Consider the following 15,202-nt stretch of genomic DNA (forward strand, 5'->3'; position numbering starts at 1 on the left):
AATTTTGTCAATGTATCTGCAAAAGCACCAAAGCAGACAAGCTGCCCATGAGTTCCAGCCCTCAAATTCATTGCTGAGAGCAGGAAAATAATTTCTCCCATGAGCCTGTAATAATTACTACTCCTTTAAACTTGTTAAACAGGAAAATAAAAATCACCATTTCTCCCACGATGAATAATGACTACTGCTTCTTTAAGCTTGTTAAACATAATTAACAGCTTTGAGTCACTAATATTTTCCCTTCCCATCCTAAACCAGCGAAGTTATTTCTTGATACTGGAGCCTTACAGACGAGACTATGCACAAACACCATCTGTAAAATGTGTCTCATCAAGCCTGCAAATACATTACAAATCTCGCCTACATACTTTCCCTCTTTTCTCAGCTCAGCACACACATGTACACTTTAATCTGGCGGGTTCAGTTTTCTGTGTAGAGCCTACGCTTTACTACAGAGATAGGTGCCCAGTCATAGCCATACTGAATACCACAACATTATGTTGTAGTGATATCAAGAGGCTGTTCATTAGCGATCTAAATGCGAAAGGGAAAATGATCGTATTGGTGAAGAAAAAAATCACAATAAAAACTTGTAAATTAGGGTGTACCTTAATAACTTATGATAATTAGGGTTTTAAAAAAAAGCTTAAAAATTATATACTCTAAACAGACTCTATGTGGTAGCCTTCCTGTAGTTTTCTGGATAATGGATTTCCAGATAAGGGATCCTATATCTGTATTTCGGTATTATATAATAGGGGCAATGTGGTTGTTGTTTTTTTTTTTTCTTTATAAAATATACACATCCAACTTTGCATTACCTGCTATATCTTTTCCCATTCTACTACCCCATGCTTGTTTCCCTTGCTTGCGTGGTGGAGGGCAGGCTTGGATTTGTAGAAAGGCCACCAAGGCCAGGGCCTAGGGCGGCAGGATTTTAGGGGGAGGCATGCTGCCCAACCACATCCACCTTGGTTTTGAAGATCGAGTGTTGCTCATGAGATACAATAGTTTTTTTAACATTTCCTGTGTACCAATCCCCAGTCCTCCCAACCTGATGATGAAAATTTATTTGTGTGCACAAATGAAGGGGAAGGGACAGGGGTGACGAAAGGCAGCGGGCCTAGGGGTGCCAGCTATGTCAATCTGCCCTAGCTGAAGGTTAGTCCTGAAGCCAAAGGTGGCTGTTATAGGCAGAACGGTGATCAACGACCAGGTCCTTGGAGTGTGTTCTGAGTTTGGGACACTTTGCATTACAAACTGGCCATAGGTCCAAAGATTAGCATATATACAGTATTCACTGGGTGGTGCTTAGCAAATTGACACCTTCAAGCGATTTTCACTTTCCTTGGCCTTTTCGCATGTCATACATGATTTTATATGATATATATAGCCTAGGAACTTGGATAATTTTTTAAAATGTTGGCAACTATGACAAAGCCAATCAGTTGTTAAATGATTGAATATGGGTAAATATTACATTTTATATACTCTACTCATTGCACCAGCCTAAGTTTCAGCTTGTCAATAAGCAGGAATGATCCAGGACTTCAAACTTGTCACAGGGGGCACAGTGTCTGCGACACTCACATGCTCAGTGAGCTCTGAGCAGCTGTTGAGAAGCTAAGCTTAGGGGTTGTCACAAATTATCCAGCAGAAAATATGGTTGGACTGTAATAAAAGCTGATGCCACAGGGCTGATTTTTAAAATGTGATACCAATTGCACTGGTTTCTGTGCTGCCATTTAGTAAGTATCTGTATTAATAACTAATCAGCCTTATATTGTGACATTTGTATTCTATGTGTACTGTATATTGTGAGTGGGTCCCTAAGCTCAGTAATTGACAGTGGCACAGAGCATGTGCAGTGAATCAGCAGAAAAAAGAATTTGGGGAGCTTTCGGGCATCTTTTGAGACACAGATCTTTACTGCTACAGGGCTGTGGTTGCCTTGGGCTGGTACACAGGGCCGGATTTACATAGTGGGTGCCCCTAGGCCGATCCCACGTCCCCTTAAATTTTTATCATCGGGACTGGAGCAATGGGGATTGGCTCACAGGAAATTTAAAAAACTATAGTATCTCCTGCGCATTCCCAGTGTTTCTGAACCAATGTGGTTGTGGTTGGGCAGTATGCCTCCGCCTAAAATCCTGCCGCCCTAGGCCCGGGCCTTGGTGGCCTCTCCACAAATCCGGGCCTGCTGGTACAGAAGCACAAAACATAATGTACAATATTTATACCTACTTCTTTAGTTAAGCTTTAGTTCTCCTTTAAAGCAGACCTGTCATCCAGATATAAAAAGCTGTATAATAAAAGTCCTTTGCAAATTAAACATGAAGACCAAATTCTTTTTTTTTTTTTTAAACATCCATACCTGTTATAAACTAGTTTGAATGTCTCAGCTGTCAATCATATAAAACTTGCCCCGCCTCTATACCTTAGGCATAGAGGCGGGGCAGGCAATTACTTTCACTTTCCATTCTGCACTTCCTAGATTTTACAGCCCTCCCCACATTCCCCCTTCCTCCTCACCAGCTAATGTGTAGCCAGTGCTTGGGCATAGACATCAGGTGCCCCATTCTGCTGCATAAACAGCATTTTCCCATGATGCAAAGTTTGCCTTAACAAAAGTGTCCACAAAATGGCTCCTGCCTGTTTGATGTGATTGTAAATTCCAAGACTAAAGGAATCAAGATTATTTCTTAAGGTGACAGGTCCCCTTTAAATAGAAGGTGCATAGAATGCTGGGACACCCTCCCACCTTCCAACAGGGCTACCCTAGAGCATTAAATTAACTAAATCCTGGCCTTTCCCTGTATTAGGGTGTAGGCCAACTTTCTGGTGTTCGTTGAAGTAGCACAGTGTTCCTCAATCACTTTCTCAAGGGACCCACATTTTAAAAAAATGCTTTAGATTAAGCATTCTCTTTATTATAATTACTATTTTAAACTTTTAAATTATTAAATGGCATTTAATAACTCACTTTCTAAAAAAAACCAGCACAACTTTTCTCCACCTTTAACACTCTCCTTTCCCCTTCTCCACCCCCTCCATGCACATCTGTCTCTGCTCAAGATATTGCTGAGCACTTCAAAAACAAAATTGACACTATCAGAAGGGACATTATACTACTCAACCCCCCTAGACCTCCACCACCCTCCCTCCACACACCCCAGTCTCTCCTGTGCTCCTTCACCCCTGTCACTGATGAGGAAGTCTCAAAGCTTCTGGCCTCTTCTCACCTTACCACCTGCCCGCTTGATCCAATTCCCTCAAAACTTCTCCGCAATACCAATCCTTGTCTAATCAAAGCCTTAACTCACCTATTTAATCTTTCGCTCTCAACTGGACTATTTCCTTCTCAACTAAAACATGCTCTTGTCACCCCCCATTCTGAAAAAACCCTCTCTTGATCCCTCCAATCTTGACAACCTCCGACCTATCTCTCTGCTACCTTTCATCTCTAAACTACTTGAGCGCCTAGTCTACAACCGACTAACCTCATTCCTCTCTGACAATAACCTGCTGCCACAACACTCCACGGAAACTGCCCTGACTCGACTAACTAATGACCTTTTAACCGCTAAAGCCAACAATCATTTCTCACTACTAATACTGCTTGATCTCTCAGCCGCATTTGACACTGTAGACCACCCTCTCCTCCTCCAGTCCCTCCAGTCGCTTGGCCTTCGTGACACAGCCCTGTCCTGGTTCTCTTCTTACATCACTAATCGTTCCTTCAGTGTCTCCTACAATGGAGTATCATCCTCTCCCCTACCTCTTTCTGTTGGAGTTCCTCAAGGCTCTGTCCTGGGACCATTACTATTCTCAGATCTATCTCTCATCTCCTGATCTCAACCCAGAACTCCTAACTCGCGTCTCCTCCTGCCTGTCTGCTATCTCTACCTGGATGTCGCAACGCTACCTTAAATTAAACCTCTCTAAAACTGAAATGGTTCTCTTTCCTCCAACTAACACCAGTAACATCCCGGAAGTATCCATCATAGTTAACAATTCCACTATCACCCCCTCTCCCCAGGCCCGGTGCCTTGGGGTTATCCTAGATTCTGCCCTGTCCTTCACTCCTCATATCCAGTCACTTATTAAATCACTTCCACCTAAGGAACATATCCAAAATACGATCATTTATCACCCAAGACGCTGCCAAAATTCTTATTCACTCTCTCATCATATCGAGTTTAGACTACTGTAACTCTCTTTTAATTGGCCTCCCCCTCCAGAGACTGTCACCTCTCCAGTCCATAATGAACACTGCTATGAGGCTCATACACCTCAGCAACCGCTCCTCCTCTGCCTCGCCATTCTGTCAATCCCTGCACTGGCTTCCGTTACCTTTCAGAATCAAATTCAAATTAATGACACTGACTTTCAAAGCCCTTCATAACTCTGCCCCACCCTACATCTCTGAACTCATCTCTATATACTCACCCAATCGCTTACTACGCTCCTCTACTGACCTGCTACTCAACTCTTCTCTCATTACCTCCTCACATGCTCGCATTCAAGACTTTGCAAGGGCTGCACCCCTCCTCTGGAACTCTCTCCCACGGTCTGTCCGACTTTCTCCCAACCTTTCTGCTTTCAAGAAATCTCTGAAAACGCACTTCTTTCGAGAAGCCTACCCTCACTCTGCTTAACTACCAAACGCAACACCACATACAGTACCACATTTCTCACCCACTTAATTCGATCTTGCCCACTCCCACACCTTGTGTATTACTCCCTTCCCTTTAGACTGTATGCCTATGCATAGGGCCTTCCTCACCTTTTTGTACCTGTATTGATTATGATGTTTGTTACTCCATATGTTCTATGTATGTAATTCATGTGATTTAGTTGTATAATCACATTTACTTTACAGTGCTATGCAATATGTTGGCGCTATATAAATACGTTAATAATAAAATAATAATAATAATTATGGGGTTCCACTTATATTTGCCTAAAATTGGGTGCTATTAACCACCACAGCAAAACGGGTTGTGGAGGTTAAATAGCACCCAATAAGAATAAATGTCTATGCAGCAACTGGGGTGAGTGTGAAAGCCTTTTTTCTGTTACAGACCCACCACAAACAGCATGGAGATTGGGGACCCATTGGTTACGAATAAGATGAATCCTGTGAGAATTTACGCATGCGTCCTGTCCGGCGCAGGCGCCGGCGCGTGACGCCGGCGACGGGCGTCGGCGCGAAGGCGGCGGTCGCTGGCGCAAGGACGCGGGCGGAAACGCCTGAGACGGACATGCTGGCGCCAGTTCCGCAACGCCAGCGCAAAGACGCCAGTTGGCGCCAAAATAACAATATTTAAACCAGATCCAGACTAAGATGCATTGCCTGGTTATTAGGTTGTTTGACTGAAACCCTAGCGTCTTATACTCCTGAATTCTTGTTACCGACCCTTGCCTGTACCTGGACTACGATTTCTTCTGCCTGTCCCGACTCTTCGGCCTGTCTCATCGTTTATGAATATCGCTGCCTGCCTTCTGACCTCGGACCTCCTGACCACGACTTTGCCTAATCCTTTTGTACTTCGCTTGATCGTCTCATTGGCTACTCTCCACAACCCTGCTCCCTGTTCCACTCCAGGTGGGTAGTGGTTGTGTGAGGCGCTTGTGGGTTCAATATCTACAGCTCCAGCTCCTTCTACGACTGGATTATACTGGTAAGCTTGACAGAATCCCTGCGGTCGTTATGTTTGACAATGTTTTTTTTTAAGGGGGGATGATAGTACAACTGACGCTTGTCTTCAATAAATGGCATTCCCCCCTCATGCAGGTTCTCATTAAATAAGACCTTTTGCTTTCATTACCCCCATCTTGGCCTGAGAAGATGGGAATGCATTGCATGCTGTGGGTGAAAAGCCCCCATCTGTTTTTCCCCTCCCTTGCTGTGTTTTTCTTCATATCTCAAGCTCCTCTTATTTAATCATATTTCCCGACCTTTCTCTTATTCTCGCAGGCACGCATACACTCTTCCATAGAAGTGTAATCACCTCTCCTCAGTAATGCATGCAGCACCTGCCCTAGAGCAGGCACAGCCAGACACACTCCGTGTATTCATTACATTTATTTTTTTCCTACCTTCTTCCTTTTTTGTTGATATTCCTTCCTGTAAGAAAACAGCTGGCTGGCCTTTTTCCTTTTCTCTTGTGGTTTATATGCACGTCTTTATTAGGATGCCTCCCACATGTATAAACAAGCTCCAGCCCTGAGAAATGTATTTGTGGCCAGATTCTCAGTTGGCAGCTACATACAAGAAGATATTCAAAGGCCCCAGGCAGATGCTTTTCCCCCTTCTTTAGAGCAGTTATTAGTGGTGGCAGGGCCCAGCTACATCACTCAGACATTAAAGGGTCCCAATATTTATATAATATATGACTGTTCAACCTATGTCACTTCTGCAGTTAATAAACAACAACTCCCAGCTCCCCTGGACTAGGGGCAATCTTGGCCAGTATACACAACAGATTCCTGCCACACCATGCTGCCATAGATACATGAAAACATTACAGTGCATGAGAGTTGGTCCCTTGCTTCCTTTACAGGAGTGCAACTTGATGTCTTCACATTGCATTATAACAGGAACCCCTTCAGCTGTCAGTGAGTGCTGAGAGTTAAATGTTATATTGTTTTTTCCCAGTCCCTCTCCCTGTTGAATTATAATATGTGACAGGTATATTGTCATATATCCTGCAACAGCTGCTATACCCCAATTAGCCCTACTGCTACAGGTGCCAACTCACCAACATGAGGCCCAGTTGCACTGCCTACACAGTGATGAGGTGAATATTTGGTGTTTTAATAAACTTTCCCTCATTTTTTTCCATGGCAGTCGAGGAGTTCCTATACCATCTATGAGAGAGCATTGCCCTTGATTGGCGTTGCACACAAGATGAGTACCAGCAAGCTCCTGGCTTATTGCATATTACAACTGCACCACACCAATAATATTCTATATGGATATGACAGACTTTTCTTTACTGTAAACTTGAAAGCACTTGTGAAACAGTTCTTCTCCCATTGGGACATCATCTATAATGCCATATGGTACATATGGTACATTAAAGGACATAACCCAAAAAAAAAAAATGTTTTTGCCTAATAAAAGACAAAATAATTCTAAGCAACTTTGCAATATACAAATTTGCTATGTGTTTAAGTTATTTGGATATGTATTGTTAATGAAAGCAGTGCTTGTCTGTCTCTTTCTATTCTCTGCCCTGGTTGTTCTGGCTTTTGAAACAATGTTACAAAAGCCAAGGAATTGACAGTCCTGGCTTTTGCAACATTTTTTAAAAAGTAACAACCAGGAGTTAAGCAAATGCTGCATTCAATAGCATTTACATTTACAAATAATGTTTAAAGCACTTATAATTTTTAATAGATTCATATTTTAAAAATGTGTACAATTATGTTTTCTTTTATTAGGCTAAAAATATATTTTGGGGTTGACATGTCCTTTTAAACCAAAGGCATTCTGAAAAAGCATAGAAATTATTGCCCAAGGATACAGGAAGAGGAATTATACCAATTGGACGATTCTCATTCTATCTTTACAAAATCGAAGCACTCTGAGAGCTTCCCTTCACTGGCTCACAATCTCCTCTAGAATCAAATTCAAATTACAAACACTCACATTCAAAGCCCTTAACATTAAAGCTCCTCCCTATATTTAGGCTATGATCTCAAAATACATTCCTTTGTGCAACCTTCACTCTGCTTCTGACCTTCTTCTCTCTTCTACTCTCATCACTCCAGCCCATTCTTGTCTACAAGATTTCTCTCAGGCTTCTGCTTTTCTCTAGAACTCTGCCTCAAGCTGTCAGACTCTCTATCCTTCCAACGTTTTAAATGCTCCACCTGTTTAGGGAAGCTGATTCAAGTTATCTTAATTAAACAGATATAAGGGCTAGTCCACACGGGGAGATAGCCACGCGTTTGCGGTCGCGGCGACAAAGCGCCGCGCCAGTCGCCGCGACCGGCGCAGGCGACAGTTTTGTATGGGCGCCTATGTAAAAACGCCTGTGCTAACCACACGAGGCGATGCGCTTTTCAACAGTCGCCTGAAAATGCCTCGCCTGTCTCTAAACAGGACAAGGCATGATCATAGTGATTGCAATTAATTTTGAATGTAGCCGAAGGAGATTAGTAACTTTTTGCCCCGCTCCTTCAGAGAGATAATTACAGAGGTAACAAAATGTTACGAATCTCTCTATCTGCCATTCCATTAAACATGTGCCAATTTTAACTCAAATGGCTGCTCATGGCAGTCCAGAGGTTAAACACAGTACACTTTCTGGAAACCTTTAAAGAATGATTAACCTGTTTGATGATAAATTGGGAGTAGATAGTACATAGTACTGACCTCCGAGTTGCTGTGATAAATATCTGTTCCGTGCTGATAACCACAATTAAACCTGAAACCTGAAACCTGAAACATGTGAGTAGCTGGCTGGATTTAGGGCAGAGACACACATGGAGATCCACGGAGATTTAGTCGCCCGGCGACAAATCGCCTCTTCTTCATGCGACTTATCTCCCCGAACTGCCTTTCCGCAGCTAGAATCTAAATCGCCGGTGGGCTGGCACTTGGAGCGATTCACTTTCTGAAGTCTCCTGATGTTTTCTCGTGAAGCAGCTTCGGAAAACGAATCGATCCGAGTGCCATCCTTCAGGCGATTTGGATTCTAGCAGACGTGAAGGCAAGTTTGGGTAGATTAGTCACCCGAAGAAGAGGCGATTTGTCGCCAGGCAACTAATCTCCCCGAATCTCCACGTGTCTCTGCCCTTAACCTTTTCATTGCTAAGCTTATTTCCAGCATTATCTCAACTGCGGAAGAGCACATAAAATTTACAGCTACCAATCAATCTCTGCAAACTGGCAGTACGATTGATCAGCATTTTTTGTTTCTCACCAGTTTGATGATCAGTATTTTTATGTCATTTGTAATGTTCATGCATACACCATTCTGTTGTACTGCTGCTTCTGACCGGCTTGTCATTTTGTATGTCTAACACATCAGATTTTTCTATCAGTCCCATTATATTTTGACCCATGTGACTACATCTGACTTGAAGGATGCATTCTGTCAATCTGATGCATTCTGTCAATCTGATACCATCCTACAAAATCTCCTGTGTACTGAGTCAGATTGCTCTATGATGCCTAGGGCCAACTTTTAACTCCCCTTTTGCTCATGTTGGGTCAGACAAGGGCACCTCCATGCTGCACTGTCTACCTGCTTGCACTGAACCATCTGTGAAAAGCTTTCCATTATCTTTATTATTTATTATTATTATGGATTTGTCTCAGAAATATTAAGATCTTGCCTACCCCTGAGCTTTTATCATTGAATTAGCCTGCAGTCTGCAATCACTGGAGATCCTTTAATTTTTCACAAGGGCAGTAACCAATAGCAACCTTTTAGCTATTAGCTTTTTTAGCAAGCTGTACGTAGAGCAATGAAAACAAAATGCAATTGGTTGCAATGGGTTACTGCCCAGGTACTGAAACGCCTGGTATGGGAAAATAACCCCCAGTGTCTTTTAGGATGACTGATACCAAGGTTTCTTATCACCTCCCATGTCCCTCCTGTATAACTTGTGCATCAAGGGGCCTAGTATGTCGGCTTTATGAACCCAAGAATTTGATTTGTGCACATCTATTGCAAACATTTTACTGTATTAAAGGGAATCACCTAAAACAGCATGGTGATTAATCTTTGAGTCCTTTCCCAATGGTTAAAATTCCCTGCTTCACCGTCATTCCAGGGTCTGGCATGACATCATGTATGACATCACTTACGTGTCACATTGCATTTTCTCTGACAGCTTTTAACCTTGATTCCGACACTTCTTTGGAGTGTGTTATTTATAGACTGTTTGAGCTAAGTACACTCTAAAGCATTTGCCACACATTACATAGTAACATAGTTAGAAAAAATGAAACCCAGCATCCATACATACACACACTGACCCCCTCCATACACTTACATAAACTATATAAACTCATACACTAACTATAGATTTTGGTATTCCTCTAGACTAAAGGGGTGGCATCTGGTGTGGTGATCCTCTTTATGGGAAAATATTTGTCTATGATGTCCTCTGATATACTTGTAAAGTGTAATCATGTCCCCTCTCAAGGGGAAAAAACCCCAACCTTGACAATCTACCCTCATAATTTAAGTCTTCCATCCCGCTAACCAGTGTAGTTGCACGTCTCTGCTCTCTCTTCAGCTCATTTATATCCCTCTTAAGGACTGGAGCCCAAAACTGCACTGCATACTACAGGTGAGGCCTTACCAGGGACCTGTGAAGAGGCAAAATTATGTTTTCATTGTTTTTCTTGATATTATTTTTGCCACAGTACATAACCTGCATTTATCAACATTGAACCTCATTTTGCAGTTTGATGCCGAGTTTTCCAATTTAGTCAATTCACTCTGTATAGTGGCAGCATCCTGCATAGAACCTATAGTTCTGCACAATTTATCATCATGTGCAAAAACAGAAACAGTACTTTCAATGCCCACCTCCAGGTCATTAATAAACAAGTTGAAAAGCAAAGGTCCTAGTGCAGAGCCCTGCAGTACTCCACTATCAACACTGGTTCAATTAGAAAATGTTCCATTTACCACCCCTCTTTGTAGTCTATCTTTTAGCCAGTTCTCTATCCAGGTACAAATACCATGTTCCAGGCCAACATTCCTTAATTTAACCAGTAAACTTCTGTGTGGCACTGTATCAAATGCTTTAGCAAAGTCTAAGTAAATAACATCCATTGCCTTTCCAGAATCGAGTTCCCTGCTCAACTTCTCATAAAAGGAAATTAATGTAGTCTGGCAAGATCTATTAAGCATGCTGGCACAAACTCATACTATTATGATTTGCAATGAAGTCCAGTATCTTATCCTTTAATACCCCTTCAAAAATGCTTTCCTCATGCGTGAACTATGCAACATTAGTTGTATTACTAGGATTGTGACTATTAAGGAGGAAACCTTAATTAACTGTTTCCTCATTTGTGACAGATGAAAAATAACAGTTCAGAATCACTGCTTTTTTCTGTTCTCATCAACCAGCTGGCCCTGCTCTGATATTAAGGGTCCCACCACTTCATGCTACATTTTTTTTTACTATTTACATAATTAAAAAATAATTTTGGTTTCTTTTTACTGCAATACCCATTTCCATATAGATTTTAGCTTGTCTGCATGATTTGCATGGTTTATTGTACCTGATAAACTTTTCGGCTGTATCAGCTAACTTGAAAGCCTTAAAATTGCGTCTTTTCTTAACCACCTCAACACTTCTATTGAACCATAACAGTTTTGTTTTGCAACAATGTTCCTTGCTTACAAGGAGAATATATTGACATGTATATTTATTAAGCAGCATTTTAAAAACATCACATTTTTGTTCTGTTAACCCTGTGATTTCTGATGCTGTAGTGATGCCCTTATACTGTCAAAGTTTGCACATCTTTTGTTTTAGGTGCTCCCTTATAGGGTTGTTTCTACAACATAATCTCAAAGGAGATCATGTTATGATCACTATTCCTTAAAGGCTCACCCACACAAATAGTAAAGATAAATTGTGCTCTCTCTTCTGGCATAAAAATGCTGGCGGAGCAAAACACTCTGCAGTTCATCTATGCGTACTGATAGGACTGAAATATACCTATCAGTGTGAAAAATAGTAAAATTCGATCTGGATAATGCAGATTTAAGGTGGCGATGGACGCACGTATAATATTGTATGAAACAAGTTTATTGTGGGAGACCAGCCGTCCAATATCAGCAGAAGTCTTGGATATCGGTCGGCTCGTTGATCGAGCTGGCCTGAAAATTTTTATGGTGCCTGAACATTGCCGACTGTTAGTGCTGAATTGTTAGATACAGGTAGAATTCTATTGTTTCTACCTCTATATGTGATGATTCAGCTGTAAAACGTTTGTATTGAAAACCATAATAATTGCTACATGTATTTCTAACTTTAAGCATTTCCTGTGTCAAAATAGACTCCAGTCAATGTTCACTGGTTCGGAATAGAGGGGGCTGAATTGATGGCTTCTCTGCTGGGTTTTTTAGTCTCAAGGGAGAAGACAGCATGGGTACAATAGAGTGTACTCAGCTCTAAAGCAGTGGCCTAGCTTAGGTTACTGGGCTCCGCAAAATTATTTTAGGGCACAATCACTACTAAACATAAAGACATTTTTGAGGAGAGGTTCTCAACTAATTTTGTAATTAAAAATATCCCTGGGTGTATTTATGTTCCCTTTGCAAGCTCTGTGTCAAATAACAAACATTACTACCAAACTTTATTAAAACAGGAAAATACACGCAAACCCCCCCCCCCCACACACACACTAATATTGGTATATGGAAGTTAAATCTTTTGGAGTCACAATGAGGCCAGAGTTGTAGGACTGCAGTGAAAAAACTCATATAAACAGACAATAATTAATTATTATGTAATTTACAATGGTTTGTGTTATCCCTAAACCTAATCAGCTGTCTTCAACAATAAATTTGGCAAGCCCAGCATTAGCTAAGAACATTTCTCCTTTTGTAATTTCATCTGCAGAGTACTCTGATCTATACATTAAGACACTGAGTTATGACCCAGCTTGACACCTTTATGGGGTCATGACCGCCATTTAGTGATTTGCTGGACATGTATATACAACAGGGATTTAATAACATGTCTACGTCTTTTCATCTTTATCATTTGCTGCTGGAGAGGGAGTGGATGGGTACTTTGTTTTAACACTTTGGGCACAAAAGAGTCAATATTTATTACTTAAGGGAATCCATTATCTGTATCAACATGGGGTGGAAAGATTAGATGGATGACATCTATAGACATGCTTGTGCACACATTTATTTATTCTGGCACCTCCAAAAGCCAGCATTATATTATTTATGTATATAAAATGAAACCCAAGGTATTTTTTGGTAGCAATTCAGCTTGATATTATAACTCAACTAAATTACAAAAAGAAAAAGTTCCAGGCTGAACTTTGGAAACTTAACATAAATATAATTGTCATGGACAGGGTATACCAATATAGAAATGGATACAAAATCTATTATATGCCATGAAATCAGTTCATCTTGAGAAGAAAAAAAGTACAATAATGAGATTTTTTGCACTGCAAGGTTGTGTTTGACTATACATAGATTCTGTACTTGAACAAAAGGATTAGGAAGGTTTTTGAAGAAAAAATGGAAATTCTTGCATTTATTGAAGAAGATTTTCAAAAACTGTGGCTTTACCCTGATGAATAAAACAAGGGTACTCCTGAGCATGCTCAGGAACATAAAATAAAATTAAACCATGCAACGCTTATACATCTGGGTCTTTTGTGATCTCAGAAATAGCACAGCCTGGGGAGAGAGGTGACAGATTTGCTAGCAAAATATCAGAAATATTTTTTTTTTCAAACAGGAATATGAGTGTGCACAAAAGCCTGCATGTGTAAATGTGTATATTAGTGATGAGCAAATTTATTCACCAGGCACAAATTTGCTGCGAATTTCAGCATTCCGCCGCTGGCGAATAAATTCACAAAATTGCCACAAAAATTCGCCTGCAAAAAATCAAAGTATTTTTGACGCCCAAGACAATTCTGACGCTGGCGACAATTCTAGTCGTCCATTGACTTTAATGGGCGTTGGAATTGTCGCCAGCATTGGAATTGTCGCTGGCGTCAAAAATATTTTGACGCCGGTGTAAAAATTCACGTTTTGCTAATTTTTCTCCATTTTACGGGAAAATTGCAAATTTTTCGACAAAGCAAAACTGGAGAAATTCGCCCGTTACTAGTGTATATACATACCAACTATATATGTATGATACAAATCTCAAAGTGTAAGGACTACTATTAGCTCACTCACTCCGCTCTCTTAATGAAATTTATACACAACAGTGGTATGCAACAGGGGCTACCTTAGTTGACTGCAACTGCAATCTCAGTACCACCTATAAAGAAGCTAGAAGTTAATAACTAGGATTGTTGCTTGTGAAATACCCAATAAGGTACTCAGTCGTACTATATAACATATTATATATACAGTTAAACATATTTTAGGGTTCCATCAGCTTTAAAGAAGAACTAAACCCTAAAAATTAACATGGTTAGAAATACCATATTTTATATACTGAACTTATTGCACCAGCCTAAAGTTTCAGCTTTTGAATAGCTACAATGATCCAGGACTTTAAACTTTTTACAGGGGGTCACTATCTTGGAAAGTGTCTGCGACACTCACATGCTCAGTGGGCTCTGAGCAGCTGTTGAGAAGCTAAGGTTAGGGGTCGTCGTAATTATCAATCTGAAAACGAGGTTGGCCTGTAATATAAGATGATGCTATAAGGCTGAGCATTACATTCTGAGGCTAGTTGCACTGGTTCCTGTGCTGCCATGTAGTAATTAGGGATGTAGCGAACGTCGGAAAAAAAGTTCGCGAACATATTCGCGAACTTGCGCAAAAATGCGAGCGGTTCGCGAACGGTTCGCGAACCCCATAGACTTCAATGGGAAGGCGAACTTTAACATCTAGAAAAGACATTTCTGGCCAGAAAAATGATTTTAAAGTTGTTTAAAGGGTGCAACGACCTGGACAGTGGCATGCCAGAGGGGGATCAAGGGCAAAAATGTATCTGAAAAATCTGCCTGTGTGTGCTTGGAAGAGATAGTGTAGGGGGAGAGCTGTTAGTGATTTCAGGGACAGATGATAGTAAGCTTGCTGGCTAGTAATCTGCTTGATACTGCTCTGTATTGGAGGGACAGAAGTCTGCAGGGATTTGAGGGACATTTTAGCTTAGGTAGCTTTGCTGGCTAGTAATCTACTGTTCTCTTTAAACAACTGCCATACGTTGACCTTGTAGGCATTGTTTGCCCAGTTTTTTTGGACGCAGCCACTGAAGCACAGTTGCCAGAAAAAATATGCCATATAAATGCTGAAAATAGTAATTTTTTCGCCATACGTTGACCTTGTAGACATTGTTTGCCCAGTTTTTTTGGACGCAGCCACTGAAGCACAGTTGCCAGAAAAATTATGCCATATAAATGCTGAAAATATAAATTTTTTTGGTTGCAGCCACTGAAGCACAGAGGCCAGAAAAATTATGCCATATAAATGCAGAAAATATGCATTTTTTTGGTCGCAGCCAC

This window comes from Xenopus laevis, chromosome 2S (genome assembly GCF_017654675.1).
Source record: "Xenopus laevis strain J_2021 chromosome 2S, Xenopus_laevis_v10.1, whole genome shotgun sequence".
NCBI classification, from domain to species: domain Eukaryota; kingdom Metazoa; phylum Chordata; class Amphibia; order Anura; family Pipidae; genus Xenopus; species Xenopus laevis.